Below are 19,271 nucleotides of genomic sequence, written 5' to 3'. Positions count from 1 at the left end.
CTCCAATCAGTTTGGTATTTTGACCATCTAACGCGCCAATTGGACAGAATTTGGTACGATATTCCTCTGGAGGACATCTATCTAACAGCTCTATCAATCAATGCTAAGCGACGGCATAAGGACAGTGATGGACTAAAACGTTATTCAACTGCTCAATTTGATCTCTTTCTCTTGAATAAATAATCCAAATTTTCTGAAACTGTTATCATTTCTTTGCCAGAGCGTGTACATCACATCTACCGATTTTCTTCCTCCGTTCTGATAATTTCTTCGTGGTGCATCGTTTTTTGTCTTAAGAGTGTGTAATGGATAAAATGTACCTTTTGTAATATTAATCCCGAGCATATAGAATATTAAAGCGCACACTAATTTTTATTGCCTCTCTAAACTGAATGCTTTATACGTGTGCAAGCTTGGGATTCCCCGTTTTGAAACAAGTGCTGCACAAGTGTCAGATTCCATTCGGGGAGTTCCAAGCCGCGCCGCTCGAAATTAGTCAGTGAGTCAGTCGTGATATTCAGCAACGTATAGAAAGCCGATGTTGTTACGTTCAAAACGAATTTTTACCGAAACATTTACAATGCGTATGATAAGTGACATGCCTACAAGTCGAAACAAACGCTCCAGCTGGAAGTTAATCCCTTGTGGAAGGAAGCTAAGCTGAAGTTCACCGACAAGAATTACTTTAGTGATCACATAACTCAAAAGACTAAAGCTGCGTGGTTAAGTGGTTCAGAGGAATGCAAACAATGGCGTCTTTCATCTGAAAAGTAAGTCAAGGTCCAGCGGCGTTTGATGTATGCGTTAGCCAAAGGCGTCAATTTCTTAGGGATCTGTGAAAACGGATAATATGGTTTGTCCGTTTGTGTATCTCTGCCCGTCTGTTCGTCCATATACTACTCAGGGCTGGCATGTTTAAAATAGAGTTTTTTTAACCACATGCTAGAAACACTGTTCATTTTCTACATCGAGGTACTACATTTCTTTCTGTGCAATTAGAACTGAAAATGACAACTATGTTTAAGAGGCACTGTAACTAGTTCAATTAAAATAATTGTCTCGAAATTGGTGAGAATATTCACAGAATATCCGTTAGTATAAGGGATAACATCTTGTTTTTTATAATTAATACCGAGCAGTGTTTTAGTGGTACGAAGCAAAAGCATGTACATATCAAACACGTTAGAAATTACAGGGTAAACCGCACGTAATTAATGTACGTCCCATAACAGGCAAACGAGTGCTTTGCCTTCTAGTGTTTCACAGGAAACGTAGCTCAACAAGTCACCGTAAGGCTGCCATTGCAGTAGAGCCGACGTCTGGCGATTCGTCCGACCATTGGTCGGCGGATATTTCGAGCATCAGACAGTGCTCGGGGGAATTAAAATCTTCACCATTATTTTACTGGGAGGAGTTTTACGCAAGAGCACACTCAGTATCTGAGGTGGGAGGAGGGTCCCTATCATGTCAGTTTCACATTGAACAGCCAAAGAGCTTCGGGATTCCATTACGAATATGGCTCTTGGTAAGCTTTCTACTCGTTAGTATGCATTACATTTCTTCCAACTGATGCTGAATTGATAGTCTGTGTGCTGGGGATTCCAGTTCTTCTGGGCGGGACGGGAGGGGGGCGGGGGGTTGGAGGAGTGGGAGGAGGTAGCGGCTTACAGCTGCCTTCTCTGCTTCCCTGCCCTCACTGATTACTTTCATGTGTTCATGCGTGGGTTCTTAACTGATAAAGTATTTTTTTTAGTTCTATTCTAGTATGGGGTCCCAGTTCCAATTTCAAGCACCCTTTCTCGTTCAGCTTAATCGAACTGTACATAAACAACGAATTTCAGCATAAAGATACGAATTTAGACGAATTATATGAAAACATGTGATATATCAGGTTTTATTGGCCTGACTGATAAATGGTGTGCTTCCGGGCGTTCTGCCGAATTGTTTATTCCATTTTATGCACATTACTAGCTACTACAGAAAATGATTAGCTTTGTGCCTTGTTGATACAGCGAATGCAGGTCACGTGGGAAACTGCAGTCGCTTTAATTCGAAAGGCATATTCGAATTTCTGGGTGTCAACGAAATGAGACGAGTGAATACGTCTTCATCTGTATGAAAAGGTGATTAGTTGTGCCATCTGTCGTTACATTTTGCGATAGTATCTCATTGTGTTTCCGGAGAATTTGTCTTCTATTGTTTCTGCTCAGTTTTCACTGTTACAATGAAGTCCGTGTTTGAGCACGTCTCAGCACGTCACAGTTCGGCAAATCGTGTATTCTGTTTGATTTGCGATCGTCCCGCATTCTGCTAACTTTTGTTGCTACTATATCCACGACCTGCCTTATTTTAATGATAATAATAACTGTCGTTGAACCTGGACTGAAATATCTTGTAGGGTATACATAATATACAACAACGGCAACTAATCAATAAATAAAAGTTTGGAATCGTGTTTCCGTCAAATTCTCGAGCTTTTGCACGTCCCCTGATCTATTGAGATCTGATGCTACTATCTCCAAAATGGGAATTGCTGCTGTAATTTATTCTCTCGATAGGAATTATAGTCAGTTTGTAACACCATAGCTCTAATGCTGTACTGATTTATTTTGCTTTTGTTTCATTTAATATTACATAGTTAAGCTTCTGTAAATATTGTTTGATTGAACGATAACACAAAATTGTTTACTCCTTTCCTTGTTAAAACTTTGATGTCATGATTTGATTCTGTGCTGTATAGTGTATCTGTCATTTAAATTCTTTGTCTCAACTGGAGGGAACAAAACTTACTGTATATAATTGTAATTTTGTGTGAATAATTTTTTGTAGAGATGTCAATATGTGTAAATGTTTTGTTTTATTTAATGCATTTGGTTGCTGTTATGTAAGTTGCTGATCCTCACTTAGTGTTCTTAGTTAGTTTGTATGTAAACGGTGTAGTGGTTCCCCTCGGGAACGGAACTGTGTAGCGCGCGCAGATTGTGGTTGGCCTATGTAGAAAAGGTGGAACTGATAGTCAGTCGGGCGCGAGCTACGAGTCGGGGACGAGCTACCAAACCGTGCACTGTCATGTAAATGTTGCATATCGTGCTGGTTCCGACAGAGGCTCAAATATAAGGTAATTTATATCTGAATTTATGTACCTACCTTGATTTTCCTCCTTATCATAACACCTCTCAGGTTCCTCTCCGTTTGAACTAAAGTAATTACCGAGTGTCCCTACTGAAAGAACATTTATGACCAATGTTATGCTAATTAATGCCTCTTGAACTTAGTAAAAAGGAAGTTAAAGTTAATGTGGTAAGAGAGTGAGTTAAAGTAAATGTTGTTTGCTGAAAATAATTTTCCTATTAAAACTGCTTATTAAAGTGCTATTGCCAACTGCAAAATTAAAAGTTCTTAAGACTGAGGCTTCTAAAGTTTTGTTTAGCAAATGATCACCTTGATATCTGTAGTAAATTCAAAAAGGTGAGTTAGTTTCTTGCAATTTTGTCAACATTGTGTTTCGCTGTAGTAAAAGTGGAAAACTGCACTGAATATGGTCACACAGGGAAAAGATATTGGAGAAAAGATTCATTGAATGAGATTTTCATTCTGCAGCGGAGTGTGCGCTGATATGAAACTTCCTGGCAGATTAAAACTGCGTGCCGGACCGAGACTCGAACTCGGGACCTTTGCCTTTCGCGGACAAGTGCTCTACCAACTGAGCTACCGAAGCACGACTCACGCCCCGTCCTCACAGCTTTACACCTGCCAGTACCTCGTCTCCTACTTTCCAAACTTTACAGAAGCTCTCCTGCGAACCTATCAGGAGAGCTTCTGTAAAGTTTGGAAGGTTAGGAGACGAGGTACTGGCACAAGTAAAGCTGCGAGGACGGGGCATGAGTCGTGCTTGGGTAGCTCAGTCGGTAGAGCACTTGCCCGCGAAAGGCAAAGGTCCCGAGTTCGAGTCTCGGTCCGGCACACAGTTTTAATCTGCCAGGAAGCTTCAAAGATTCACTGATTTTTATTCTCCGTCTCAAATGTCCTGGTCGTGTACAGGATGTTGCCTGGTGACTTACGCTGTCTGACAAAAAACGTGGAGCATGCAGAAGGCGTAGTGGAAACGATATGAAAATTCACCTACTGAGAGGGTGTGTGAAGCTAGTTCGATGATTTCAAGATCAAGACAAATTTATGAAGAATTTCAGTAGGAAACAATTTACCAGTATGAATTTTCACCCCCTCTCACCTGGATGCATGCATTGTATCGGTTTTGAAGGGTGTCATGAAGCCGTCGTATCCTCTCCTGTCAGGGTAGCCCACACTCTTATAAATGGTGTCTGCTGTCCTGATACTCGCGCCGAGACGTAGTTAACGTCCGAGTTGGTTCCACACTACGTTCCACTGGGGACAGATTTGAGAATCTTACTGGCCACGGAGCTATGGCATCGTCACGCAGACAGTGAGTCAACATCACGCTCAACAGCTCATAGAGATTTCCGCCACTTGTGTCTGCGGTGATCTGTTGAAAAATGGCACCACGATACTGTCACGTCAGACTATGGGGATCGACAAAAATATAGAAACACCCAAACCGCAACACATCACTGCGCCTTTTTTCTGCGGTCATTTGTTTTCATAATAAAAGTGTTAACATTTCGATCAAGATTACTGCTCAGCCTCCCCAGCTTGAAGTATCATTATTGTGTACATTTCTGGAATGTGTTTAATTTTAGTGTGACTTTTCTTTAAAGACCGCTGTAATGCGGATTGTGTATTTTCCGAGTATCTTAAGGCGTGTATCCTTAACGATTTAACTCCTGAAGGAATATTACTGGTAGTTTATTCCTTAGGTAAAAAGCTTCGGAAATGCGTTATCATTCTGACTTTGCATTGCGTCTGACTACACGATCTCTATTTAATCAAGATGGAATCCCAAGTTATTGCCACCACCTGTTTTTCACGTCTGCCGTCTTTAGGCGGTTCTCTGCGAGGTATTTATTGGTCTCTTTTAAGGTGTTTGAGTGAGCCACTGCAGTGTGTTGTCTTGTTGGTTAACTAGGTGTTAGCCAGCATTCATGGTTGTAAGTTCCATTAGGAATTAACAATCATTTCTTTTCTCTAAACTACTTCCTGACATGTTTAAGTTTACCAAGAGTATTGAGATTCCCCTTCGTTTAAATTACCCATCATTCTTATGATATTTTTATTTGGCGGCATGTTGTGACAATATTTTTACGCGTTTAACATCAGCCTCTTACTTAGTACGTTTTGCTTAAAGTTTTGAAACGGTTGCTGGACCTCCCTGGTGTTCTAATGTAATTATTACAGTGTGTTGCCTGCTTGTGTGAGAGAGTGTGGCACCCTTGTCATAAAATTTATTAGCGCACTTAATTTCATGAATGAAATAATTCCCGTTTCCCCTGCACTTTTGCGGGCGGTTCCATCACGACACTGACTTTGTGGCTCTGTAACATACACCGCAGCACCAAAGAGACTACTATAGCCATGCGTATTCAAATACAGAGATATGTAAACAGGCAAAATACAGCGGTGCCGTCGGCAATGCCTGTGTAAGACAAGTGTCTGGCGCAGTTGTTAGATCGGTTACTGCTGCTACAATGACAGGTTATCGAGAATTTAAGTGAGTTTGAACGTGGTGTTATAGTCGGCGCACGAGCTGTTGCACACAGCATCTTTGAGGTATCGGTGAAGTGGGCATTTTCTCTTACGACCACTTCACGAGTGTACCGTGAATATCAGAATTCCGGTAAATCATCAAATCTCCAACGCTGCAGCCGGGAAAAGATCCTGCAAGAACGGGAACTACGACAACTCAAGAGAATCATTCAATGTGACGAAACATCAACGACATGCGCTTTCGAAGCCGAAGGCCCACTCGTGTCACTTGACGATTGCGCGATACGAGGCTTTACGCCTGGCCTGGACCCGTCAACACCGACTTTGGACTGTTGATGGTTGGAAACAAGTTGTCTGGTGGGACGAGTCTCGTTTCAAATTGTATCAAGCGGATGGACGCGTACCGGTATGGAGACACTCATGAAGCCATGGACCCTGCATATCAGAAGGGGACTGTTCAAGCAGTTGGAGGCTCTGTAATGATGCGGGGCGTGTGCAGTTGGAGTGAGATGGGACGCCTGATTCGTCCAGTCTGATCACCTGCAACCATTAATGTCCATTGTGCGTTCCGATGGACTTGGACAATTCCAGAAGGATAATGCAACACCCCACACGTCCGGAATATGCTACAGAGTGGCTCAGGAGGACTTTTCTGCACTTCCGCTGGCCACCAGACTCCCCAGACAAGAACATTATTGAGGATATCTGGGATGCCCTGCAACGTGCTGTTCAGAAGAGATCTCCACCCCCGTCGTACTCTAACGGATTTATCGACAACCCTGCAGGATTCATGGTGTCAATTCACTCCAGCATCACTTGAGACATTAGTCGAGTCCATGCCACGTCGTGTTTCGGAACTTCTGTGTGCTCGCGGGGGTCCTGCACGATATTAGGCAGGTGTCCCAGTTTCTTAAGATCTTCAGTGTATTTGGATGCGCACCACCTTAACGGTTGGTTCTGACTATGAATGTAAATATAGTTGCCAGGGTTGTGACTTCGTTGACTCTTTAGTGACTTAAAGTATCAGGATCTTGCGACGGGACCCGCGGTGTCAGAAAACGTTCTTGTGAGTAAAGATGTGTTTGCTTCTGTGTTCTAGAGCCGCAGAGCCTGTGCTCTTGGAGGGCCCGTTTGCGAGGCGTCCCGAATTTTCTGGAGACGTCGAGGCATGTTATCAGCCACTTGGTGGCTTGTTCATAAACAGAGTTTCTTCCACGTTTGAATGCTTTCCCTCCAGTTAGGGCGTCCTTTACTAGTAATTTTCCCTAACTGCACTGATGTTTAATAATTTGTTTACAAAAGTACTGATGTCGCTGAACAACTTGTTCTAAAACCAGAATTGATGCTTTCTACGAGGGTCACTCCAAAAGAAATGTACACTATTTTTTTTTATAGTCTATCCTTTATTCTACATGTTTGAAAGTTTTACAGTGTGTAGATACATCCTTTAGGAACAATATTTTTATTTCTCCACATAATTTCCACCCCTGTCAACTGCCTTACACCATCTTGGAACCGGCGCCTGTATAGCCGCACGGTAAAATTCTGGACCAACCTGTTGGAGCCACTGTTTGGCAGTGTGCACAAGGGAGTCATCATCTTCAAACCTTGTTCCACCAAGAGAGTCTTTCAGTTTCCCAAAGAGATCATAGTCACATGGAGCCAGGTCAGGACTGTAAGGCGGGTGTTTCAGTGTTGTCGGTCGTGCATTGTCGTGCAACAGCAAAACATCCTGCTTTTGACGATGTGGTGGAACACGACTCAGTCGAGCTTGAAGTTTCTTCAGTGTCGTCACATATGCATCAGAATTTTGGTGGTTCCACTCGGCATGATGTCAACAAGCAAGAGTCCTTCGGAATCGAAAACACCGTAGCCATAACTTTTCCAGCGGAAGGTGTGGTTTTGAATTTTTTTTCTAGGGTGAATTTGAATGATGCCACTCCATTGATTGCCTCTTCGTCTCTGGTGAAAAATGATGGAGCCATGTTTCATCACCTGTCACAATTCTTCCAAGAAATTCATTTCCACCGTTCTCGTACTATTCCAAAAGTTCGCTGCATACCGTTTTCTTGTTTCTTTATGAGCTACTGTCAGCTTCCTGGGAACCCACCTGGCACAATTCTTTTTTAACGCCAACACTTTCAGTATTCTGCAAACACTTCCTTCACCTATCCCAACGCAGCGTGACAATTCGTTAACTGTGATGCGTGTGTCAGCAGTCACCAATTCGTTAACTCTCTGCACATTGTCTGGAGTGTGTGCAGTACGAGGCCTGCCGCTGCGAGGACAATCCTCAATATTGCTGTGCCCGCTTTCATCACGTAACCTGCTTGCCCACCGACTAACTGTACTGCGATCGACAGCAGCATCTCCATACACCTTTTTCAACATCTTGTGGATGTTTTCCACTGTCTCATTTTCACACTACGGGAAATCGATGACAGCACGCTGCTTCTGACGAACGTCAGGTGTAGCAGCCATCTTGAAGACATGCTGTGACAGCGCCGCTCACGGGAACAGGTTGAACTAAGTTTGAAAACAAGCGGGAAGGATGTATCTACACACTGTAAAACTTTCACACTTGCAGAATGAAAACTGTATTTTTACAAAAATACTGTGCGTTTCTTTTGGAGTGACCCTCGTTCTATGTTTACTTAAAGCAAACTTTGAAATTTGATAATTTGCTCAGACTAGTATAAACTTGTTTAAATAATTTGTTTTAAATCAAGGATTGATATTGTTGTAATTTGCTGTTAAGCAAGCATTTGTGTGACTCAGGGGTTAATGTCTTTTATAATTGATTCAAAGGAGAGATCAATTTTTTGTGTTAACTTGTCTGATCAATTTTTTGTGTTAACTTGCTGAATACGATGTTTAATATATGCAATTAAAAATTTGTTGGTCCACGAATGATGTTCAGTGCGCTGTTGTCCCAGTCCTTCCGATGTCAAGGCAAAGAGGCGCGGAAGCGTGTATCATATTGCTTGGCAGTAATGTGACCTTGTAGAGTAATCATGCGGCCCATGAATTAACACGTCATGGGAGTCCAAATCACCACCATGTTTCACTACTGGGATGTAAACTCGGCCGGCCGCGGTGGCCGTGCGGTTCTAGCGCTGCAGTCCGGAGCCGCGGGGCTGCTACGGTCGCAGGTTCGAATCCTGCCTCGGGCATGGATGTGTGTGATGTCCTTAGGTTAGTTAGGTTTAAATAGTTCTAAGTTCTAGGGGACTGATGACCTAGGATGTTGAGTCCCATAGTGCTCAGAGCCATTTGAACCATTTGAACGTAAACTCGGCCAGAAGTTAGAAACAAAGTGAAGCAAGTCTCGTCCGACCAAATAACTATCTTTCGATCGTCCACACCAGTTGGCTTATGGGTTGGGAGTCAAGTTTTCCTGTCACGGTCATTTGCTTCACTGATGAGTAGTTTTGGAATTCCAGGTCGCCCTGCAATTCCCTACTTATGGAGCTCCCTTGATGATGTTCTGGTGATGACAAGGTTCGTGAGTTGACTTTGCAGCTGCTGCTTTCTTAATTTTCGTCACAATCCTCTTCGACGACACTCTGTCACGATCGCTCACCACACACTTCGTCCGCTTTACGACGTAGTGGGTGATGTGTTTCCGCTTTCCCTGTATGTGGTATATGGTTCGAATGGCTCTAAGCACTATACGACTTAACATCTGAGGTCATCAGTCCCGTAGACTTAGAACTACTTAAACCTAACTAACCGAAGGAGAAATCAAACACATCCATGCCCGAGGCAGTATTCGAATCTGCGACCGCCCGCATCTCGTGGTCGTGCGGTAGCGTTCTCGCTTCCCACGCCCGGGTTCCCGGGTTCGATTCCCGGCGGGGTCAGGGATTTTCTCTGCCTCGTGATGGCTGGGTGTTGTGTGCTGTCCTTAGGTTAGTTAGGTTTAAGTAGTTCTAAGTTCTAGGGGACTGATGACCATAGATGTTAAGTCCCATAGTGCTCAGAGCCATTTGAACCATTTTTTTTGAACCTGCGACCGAAGGAGCAGCGTGGTTCCGGGCTGAAGCACCTAGAACCGCTCGATCAAAGCGGCCGGCTATGTGATATAAATCTTCGATACCCTGCCTCTTGAAACACCAAAGATTTTGGCTATCTTAGTTACGAGAAAGCCTAACATAAGAGTATCAAAATTTTTCTCACGTTGCAATTGAGTTAGTTCCAACATAATCCACTCACCATTATACAGAACACTTTTCTGACCACAAGTGACATTTGCAACGTACTGAGGGCACTGCACAGGTGCGTTCGTGATGAATTTCATCAGCTAGCCTCCGCATATACACTCCTGGAAATTGAAATAAGAACACCGTGAATTCATTGTCCCAGGAAGGGGAAACTTTATTGACACATTCCTGGGGTCAGATACATCACATGATCACACTGACAGAACCACAGGCACATAGACACAGGCAACAGAGCATGCACAATGTCGGCACTAGTACAGTGTATATCCACCTTTCGCAGCAATGCAAGCTGCTATTCTCCCATGGAGACGATCGTAGAGATGCTGGATGTAGTCCTGTGGAACGGCTTGCCATGCCATTTCCACCTGGCGCCTCAGTTGGACCAGCGTTCGTGCTGGACGTGCAGACCGCGTGAGACGACGCTTCATCCAGTCCCAAACATGCTCAATGGGAGACAGATCCGGAGATCTTGCTGGCCAGGGTAGTTGACTTACACCTTCTAGAGCACGTTGGGTGGCACGGGATACATGCGGACGTGCATTGTCCTGTTGGAACAGCAAGTTCCCTTGCCGGTCTAGGAATGGTAGAACGATGGGTTCGATGACGGTTTGGATGTACCGTGCACTATTCAGTGTCCCCTCGACGATCACCAGTGGTGTACGGCCAGTGTAGGAGATCGCTCCCCACACCATGATGCCGGGTGTTGACCCTGTGTGCCTCGGTCGTATGCAGTCCTGATTGTGGCGCTCACCTGCACGGCGCCAAACACGCATACGACCATCATTATCACCAAGGCAGAAGCGACTCTCACTGCTGAAGACGACACGTCTCCATTCGTCCCTCCATTCACGCCTGTCGCGACACCACTGGAGGCGGGCTGCACGATGTTGGGGCGTGAGCGGAAGACGGCCTAACGGTGTGCGGGACCGTAGCCCAGCTTCATGGAGACGGTTGCGAATGGTCCTCGCCGATACCCCAGGAGCAACAGTGTCCCTAATTTGCTGGGAAGTGGCGGTGCGGTCCCCTACGGCACTGTGTAGGATCCTACGGTCTTGGCGTGCATCCGTGCGTCGCTGCGGTCCGGTCCCAGGTCGACGGGCACGTGCACCTTCCGCCGACCACTGGCGACAACATCGATGTACTGTGGAGACCTCACGCCCCACGTGTTGAGCAATTCGGCGGTACGTCCACCCGGCCTCCCGCATGCCCACTATACGCCCTCGCTCAAAGTCCGTCAACTGCACATACGGTTCACGTCCACGCTGTCGCGGCGTGCTACCAGTGTTAAAGACTGCGATGGAGCTCCGTATGCCACGGCAAACTGGCTGACACTGACGGCGGCGGTGCACAAATGCTGCGCAGCTAGCTCCATTCGACGGCCAACACCGCGGTTCCTAGTGTGTCCGCTGTGCCGTGCGTGTGATCATTGCTTGTACAGCCCTCTCGCAGTGTCCGGAGCAAGTATGGTGGGTCAGACACACCGGTGTCAATGTGTTCTTTTTTCCATTTCCAGGAGTGTATGTTCTGGCACGCATTTCTCGTTTTTTTTTTCATGCGCTGTAACACACGAGGATGCAGGACGTCAGTGACGTGCCACTGTTTTTCCAGTCACTACCAGCCGATGGCTCCCAACATCATGCGCTAGGTACACATAAGACCTCTGTGCCTCTCCAAAATATTACAAGAATGGTATTTCGTCCCAGGTCGCCGATATACTCAAAGACGATGGTCATCTGCGGTACACAGAACACAATGCCACCATAAGTCACCATTCTTTGCTTGCTATCGAAGACAGTGCTGGCAAAGCAGAGTTACTAAACACAGCCTTCCGAAATGCCTTCACAATAGAAGACGAAGTAAATATTTCAGAATTCGAATCGAGAACAGCTGCCAACATGAGCAACGTAGAAGTAAATATCCTCGGAGTAGGGAAGCAACTGAATCACTTAATAAAAACAGCTCTTCTGGTCGAGATTGTATACCAATTAGGTTCCTATCCGAGTATGCTGATGCATTAGCTCCATACTTAACAATCATATACAACCGTTCGCTCGACGAAAGATCCGTACCCAAAGACTGGAAAGTTGCACAGGTCACACCAATATTCAATAAAGGTAGTAGGAGTAATCCACTAAATTACAGGCCCATATAGTTAACGTCGACATGCAGCAGGATTTTAGAACATATATTGTGTTCGAACATTATGAATTACCTCGAAGGAAACGGTCTATTGACATACAGTCAACATGGGTTTAGAAAACACCATTCCTGTGAAACACAACTAGCTCTTTATTCACATGAAGTGCTGAGTGCTATTGACAACGGATTTCAGATCGATTCCGTATTCCTGGATTTCCTGAAGGCTTTTGACACTGTACCACACAAGCGGCTCTTAGTGAAATTGCGTGCTTATGGAATATCGTCTCAGTTATGTGACTGGATTTGTGATTTCCTGTCAGAGAGGTCACAGTTCGTAGCAATTGACGGAAAGTCATCGAGTAAAACAGAAGTGATTTCAGGCGTTCCTCAAGGTAGTGTTGTAGGCCCTTTGCTGTTCCTTATCTATATAAACGATTTGAGAGACAATCTGAGCAGCCGTCTTCGGTTGTTTGCAGATGACGTTGTCATTTATCGACTAATAAAGTCATCAGAAGATCAAAACAAACTGCAAAACGATTTAGAAAAAAGTATCTGGATGGTGCGAAAAGAGGCAGTTGACTCTAAATAACGAAAATTGTGAGGTCATCCACATGAGTGCTAAAATGAACTCGTTAAACTTCGGTTACACGATAAATCAGTCTAATCTAAAGGCCGTAAATTGAACGTAATACCTAGATATTAGAATTAAGAACAACTTAAATTGGAAGGAACACATAGAAAATATTGTGGGGAAGGCTAACCAAAGGTTGCGTTTTATTGGCTGGACACTTAGAAAATGTAACAGATCTACTAAGGAGACTGCCTACACTACCCTTGTCCGTCCTCTTTTAGAATACTGCTGCGCGGTTTGGGATCCTTACCAGATAGGACTGACGGAGTACATCGAAAATGTTCAAAGAAAGGCAGCACGTTTTGTATTATCGCGAAATATGGGAGGGTGTGTCACAGAAATGATGCAGGATTTGGGCTGGAAATCTTTAAAAGAAAGGCGTTGCGTACTTGCTTCGGCAGTACATATACTAAAATTGGAGCGATACAGTGAAGATTAGCATAGGCCCTGCGCATGGATGACACGCAAAATCGTGAAGCGTTCCACATTTTTGCCGGCACGGTAGCTCAGCGTGTTCGGTCAGAGGGTTAGCTGCCCTCTGTAATAAAAAAACTGAGTTAATGGATTAACAACGAACTAAAACGGGTGTCTTGTGACGTCCGCCTCGAGCAGATGCAATGAACAAAAGCGAACAAAAAAAAAAAAAAAAAAAAAAATGGAACTTGAACAACGAGCATGCGTGCCCTCACTTTCCCATGGAATCCAGTATCAGGTCCCTGTCACACATGAATGCCTCACAAATCTGGATACTGTACGACTGGACCAGCCGACCAAATCGATGTACTCAATAACGTCTCCTTCAACCTCTGTCAGCTGCTGATAACGTTGTCTCACATTATTACGCCACATCTCCGTGTCCTTTGTAGTGGTCATTCAACATCAGATGCCTTTCATATGTCGTTTATATCCTACCAGGCCTGATAAAAATTCTAAAAATAAAAAACACTGATGCACTCTGAACCCCATTCTGTCTGTGATAGAGGATTGTAATTCTCATCATTTACGTATCTGTCGATGGAGTACGAAGTTAGGGTGACATCTGACCGTGTCTTCTGGCTGGTTTACTTTTTGTATCAGTCAGTGTATTAAAGAACGTGATGGTTTGCTAATTTATGCTCGTTAAGTGTCAGTTCACTCAAGAAGCAATTAGGATTTGAACAGGTGTGGAAACACCGCTGCAGCACACTGCCGGCACGGGTGCTTCACGGGCTGACGGTGGTTCGATAATTACTGGGATACAGAATCTCGTGAAACGAAAACTCGCCTTACGAGTTACTGTAAGGCAGGGCTGACCACGACGTGCCAAACTTCAACCGGGTCAGATGTGGGGCCATGTGCCAGCCTTTTGCCGATCGAGACTCGGACTGTGTCGGCTTTGTTCGTTTCTTCCCGAGGTACTCGGTACAGCGCGATATTTCATTTATTACTGCGGTATGGCATTTTCGGTCGGCACAACTCTCTTCATTTTGGAAAATTTGGAAATTTGTGGTAAAATCTTATGGGACCAGACTGCTGAGGTCATCGGTCCCTAAGATTACACACTACTTAATCTAACTTAAACTAACTTACGCTAAGTACAACGTACACACCCATGCCCCAGGGAGAACTCTAACCTCCGACGGGTGCAGCCCCGTGGACCGTGACAAGGGGCATCAGACCGAACGGCTACCCTGCGCGGCTTCATTGTGGCGGAAGCGCAGTGTCAGCGCTGTTTACCATTCGCCATTAGATCGTGGTATGTACAATGTTAACAGATCCAGTGGCTGTTTGCTCGAAAAGAGGCAGTCTAGCGATCTATCGTGGTAGGACTTCAAAAATGAATGTGGGTGATAGAGGAGAAGGATGAGAATTCTCAGTATCTATTTTGCAGTCGTATGTGCGATGGATACTGAAAATTTGCTACGAACCGATACTGCGATAGCTTGCAAAAAGACTTTGAAGATTTAGTTAACAATGAAAGAGCAAAAAGATCACAACAGTCGACAGATGGGGTTCGTTGTTCTGTAAATCGAGAAGAAAAGAGGAGTGCGGGAATGAAAGTTAGAATATCCAGAATGTATTGCAGACCTTCCATTTTAAGTGGACTTGACACGAGGTGAGAAGCAACTTGTTTCTAATTTGATGGGTGTGGCGTTCGCTATGTTTTTCAGTGGTTTGGTATTTAACTAATTTGTAAATGGAAATAATAATCTTATTTAATTACATTGAGTAATTACTAAATAATTTTCTCCCGGCTAAAGATTTGATCAAGTTGCTAAAGAACTCCAAGTTAACGTTGTGTTAAAGTGTTGTCTGTAAGTTGTGTAAGTGTCACTAAATCACAGTTCATACAACGGACTCTATACAACTATGGAATATGATGGAAACAGTTAACTCCAGCAAAATGATCATTAAAACCACCGAATATCAGCCGCGCATAACACTGACGTATGTTACCTGAAACAATATTCTTCGCAACTCGTGCGTAATTAATTTCGGCTCCATACATCAGCTAGAAAAGTTTCTTGTAAGGGTCGTGCTATGAGCACTGTTTTTAAAGAACCAATCTGATCCGAATTATTTTCATTAAAATGAGTTCGGAACCACCGGTGCACATTTATTTTTACACATTTGCATTACGTTCGGCATTTATGTCTGCAGAGTTGCGTAATTTGAATTTGCCGCTGAGATAATTGTTAAGATGGCGGCAGACAATTGATAGAGACTTTCTATTGTTAGACCAAATAAGTAAGTATTTGAAATGATTATTAAATTCTATAAACTATACTTTCATATTGTGCACTATTTAGACCTCATCAAGCAAACATTTGATTTGTTTCTAAGGAAAACACAGACAAAAACGCGATACAAATCGCTATCATCAATGGCTGCGCTCGTTGCAGCGGAAAGAAATAATTAACACAGATAATGCTTACTGAGAGAGGAATTAAAGTTACAAATAATTATTCACTCATGTTTATAATAATAATGAACTCTATTTTCAAGTAATAATTAACAAATAATTACAATTTCTTAACAGACCTCAGTTTGATATGCGTCCGCAACTTACAAAAGCCAACCAACAAACGGTAAAAACAAAGGAAGACAAACGCAGATCATAAAAGGAATTTACAATTATCATTGTCTTTGTATGATACACATCGGTATGTCTAATTACATCATAGAATATTATATAAATAATTAATATTTATAATCATTTTCATTATTTTTTTATATGTCGAATAGATAATGTTTATAACTGTTACAGGCATAATTTCCTCTCTTCGCACAGATGGGGTTCGTTGTTCTGTAAATCGAGAAGAAAAGAGGAGTGCGGGAATGAAGGTTAGAATATCCAAAATGTATTGCAGACCTTGCATTTTAAGTGGACTTGACACAAGGTGAGAAGCAACTTGTTTCTAATTTGATGGGGATGTATTGAAAATGAAAATCACGTTATAGAAGGGTCACATTCTGACACAGTACAGTTCCCTGAGCTCACTGCTGTTAAAGAAAACGCGAGGTTTGTAGAATTTTTTGTAGAATTCATTGTGGCCTGGAAAGAATTATAAGGATAGTTTCCTAAACGTTTTGAGTATACTATCTGTCTTACTTGTGTTTTCGAGCTGTTTCCGAGGCCGTTCGCCGTTTCAGTTGAAAGTGCCCTTCTGTATGTGCAGATTTAATTGATTGACCTGCAAGGTAATTCTAGTTTTGATGAGAAGTCCTTTTACATTAAAACTTGCCAGGACATCTACATTGTTTTTCTCAGGTCTAGTTTTCACGTCCCCTTAATGAGGTTGCAACTGTTCTACAACATTTAGATCGACACATTTACCTGGAAAACCTTTTTCCATTACGAAACTAAATAAGTCGCGATTATGTAGCAACCTGGCCGGCCGGTGTGGCCGAGCTGTTCTAGGCACTTCAGTCTGGAACCGCGAGACCGCTGCGGTCGCAGGTTCGAATCCTGCCTCGGGCATGGATGTGTATGATCTCCTTAGGTTAGTTAGGTTTACGTAGTTCAAAGTTCTAGGGGACTGATGACCTCAGATGTTAAGTCCCATAGTGCTCAGAGCCATTTTTTTGTAGCAACCTGAGTGCCAAAATCTGTGAAATTGTCTGCGTCAGTACACATGCCGATTGTTTGTACATGTTGTAAAGTGTCAGCCAAATCCAACACCTTCCATGAAAACCCTTACATGATAGCAAATCCGACAGTATGTCACGTAGCTCTGAATAAATCCAACCAAAGTAATACGATCAATGAGTGAGCAAATGGAATACCACAGACTAACACAAGAACGCCTAAATGCACGTCATACCTTCCCACCGTGAAACAGGCGCAGTTCCGAGGGGAGAAACGAGAACAGAAGCCGAGAGCAGAACCGTGTTAAGCTAGAAGGCCCTACGATAAGGGACGGACACCCACATTTCCGGCTGACCGCCAAGACCACCTCCAGTCCATGTTAAAGATACAGCCCTCCAGAAGAACAGTATAGATCTTACGATAACACTAAAAGGGCCACACCAGCTGCAAGTTTTAGCGTGAGACTTTTTCGCGTCTCTGTTACGTAGAAAACATTAAAAAACATTGCCCCACCACGAAAAGTATAACGTTTGTCATTGGATAGACAGAATTTTTGTAGGTGGAGCTTAAGGTTAACATTGAGACCCTGATTGGTCAGTTGAAAACACAGCCAGATAGCTTTTCTTAAACCAACTTCAGTAAATTGTAGTAAGGAGAGGTTAGAGAGGAGTTGCTTCCGAGACGGCGAGGTGCGTGGAGCTGCGCCGCCTGCCGCCCCCTGACACTGCCTAAACACCGACAAGGTAGTGAACGCACGCGGTGCCACCATAAGGCTTCACTCAGAACTGCAGAAGTCTCATCTGTTGCATACCCTTTTTACGTAATACTAGTGTCGATCGTAAATTAAACTTGGTGGTATTCACATTTGCTACTTGAAGTTAAAATCTGAAACGCGATGATTTTTCTGTTATGTAATTACTGAGAAGCCACATCAGCCACTGTAATTTATGACAAGTTAAATAAGTAATTAAAGATAACTGAGAGTCACTGTAGACCATTTCGATAGTTTTCTCTTTCATGAAACTTATTTTAAACCTATATTATAGATGTGATATGGCATAGGTCATCCTTCGATCCATTTTAGAACTTGGAAACCCATTCAGGGAATATTCGTTCACATTTTTGTTGAACGCAGTTGGTTTTTATCATCCTGTATTAAAATATTTCCTTTTATCAATAGTTCAATTTATAAATAATGTTTTGTGAGTAGAATAAAATTTCCAATGGTAAATTTAACTGCTTTTTCGACGTTATTTTACCAGCTAACTAAAAATAGGAAAGCCTTGAACCCCTTCCACTAAATTTAGTTAGTATTAAGATTCTTTTACAGGGAGTGCAGTGGAGCTGACGCTGAAATCATTAAGTATTTGATTATATCATCGCTAGTCTCACTGAACTCTTCTGAACTCTACATGTCGTGTGTGGTCTGGCGTCTCCTTACCAGCAACAGGTCCCAGGTTCAAACTAGTCAATACCCTAAAAAACACGCTCAGAGCGTCGTTGCGCGAAAGTTGTAGGGAGACACGACTTAGAACAGACACCACACAGAATGTTCGAATGTAAAAACTATATTACGTCTTCAGCGCACCAAAATTTATTAAATAATATTGAAAATTTGTTTTACTTGTGACCTACAGTGTTGAGAAAAGTGAAATATGAAACAAAGTTGTATGCTGTGCGACTGCACTGCTGATTTAAATCAGGCGCGTTCGCAGGTTTCCCCCTCTCCCACCTTCAAGCGCTCAGCGTGGCGTGGCGGCGGGGGAACTGTACAGCGAAGGTGAGCGCTATGGCACTCGTGTCAGGGCACACGACCTGTGAGCCGAAATTGTGATCACCCTGCTCTAAGGAAAGCAGACAGTCCTAAAGCACGTAGAGATGTGCACGGGGATAAACTCAGCACGTGGCTGGCGCGAGACATCTTGACGACTCAGCACTCGGCAACTACGCTCGGCACGAAGGGCAATGCGAGATTCGCAGTGGCTGAACTCAGCGCTAGTACTTGCTCACCCAACTTATTGCTGCCCACAGGTAAATACTCCCGTCAGCGGTTCTGTCAATATTACGTGCCGCGTGCGCCTTCCAAGGCAGGTTTCCGCACTACCGCACTGTGCTACCAACATCAGCTCACCTGCCACCACCGCGACTCCGCTAGCGGAGTCCTGAAAGCATGGCAGTTTTAATAGAGGAAATATTTAGGGGAAACGAGAAATGTAAAATGCATGACAAAAAGTGAAGCATCCAGAAGGCATGGGCGGATGTCAGTGCATTTTGAAATACATTCAACAAATAACTGAGATGAAGCGGTTAGTGCAAGCGAGCAATTCGTGGCAAGCCACATCGAACGACCTAGAAAAACTTCTTACCAAAAAAAAAGCAAAACTGGTCTAGCTCGCGTTCGGAAGTGTACGATACCATTCGGCAAAGTACAGACTAATATGAGGGTGTAGTTAGTTTCCAGTTGTCTCATAAATCTATGATTGTTCAGTGAGACATCCACCTTGCTACTTCATTTGCGTGACGGCCTTGGTATTTGTAGTTCAGTTCTAACGACAAACGGAATACCTGATGCCCATCTACGTCTACG

The 19,271-nt window shown here is 43.6% G+C and overlaps 1 non-coding gene across 1 annotated transcript; it reads left to right on the top strand.

Moving 5' to 3' along the window:
• The first annotated feature begins 13,000 nt into the window (after window positions 1-13,000).
• Window positions 13,001-13,107, top strand: LOC126458748 (U6 spliceosomal RNA). Its single transcript, XR_007585717.1, has one exon. It is a non-coding gene; the product is annotated as a U6 spliceosomal RNA (small nuclear RNA).
• The last annotated feature ends 6,164 nt before the right edge of the window (window positions 13,108-19,271 follow it).

Source organism: Schistocerca serialis, chromosome 2 (genome assembly GCF_023864345.2).
Source record: "Schistocerca serialis cubense isolate TAMUIC-IGC-003099 chromosome 2, iqSchSeri2.2, whole genome shotgun sequence".
NCBI classification, from domain to species: Eukaryota; Metazoa; Arthropoda; class Insecta; order Orthoptera; family Acrididae; genus Schistocerca; species Schistocerca serialis.
The sequence above is the reverse complement of the archived record's forward strand: the minus strand, read 5'-3'. Positions and strand labels throughout refer to the sequence as shown.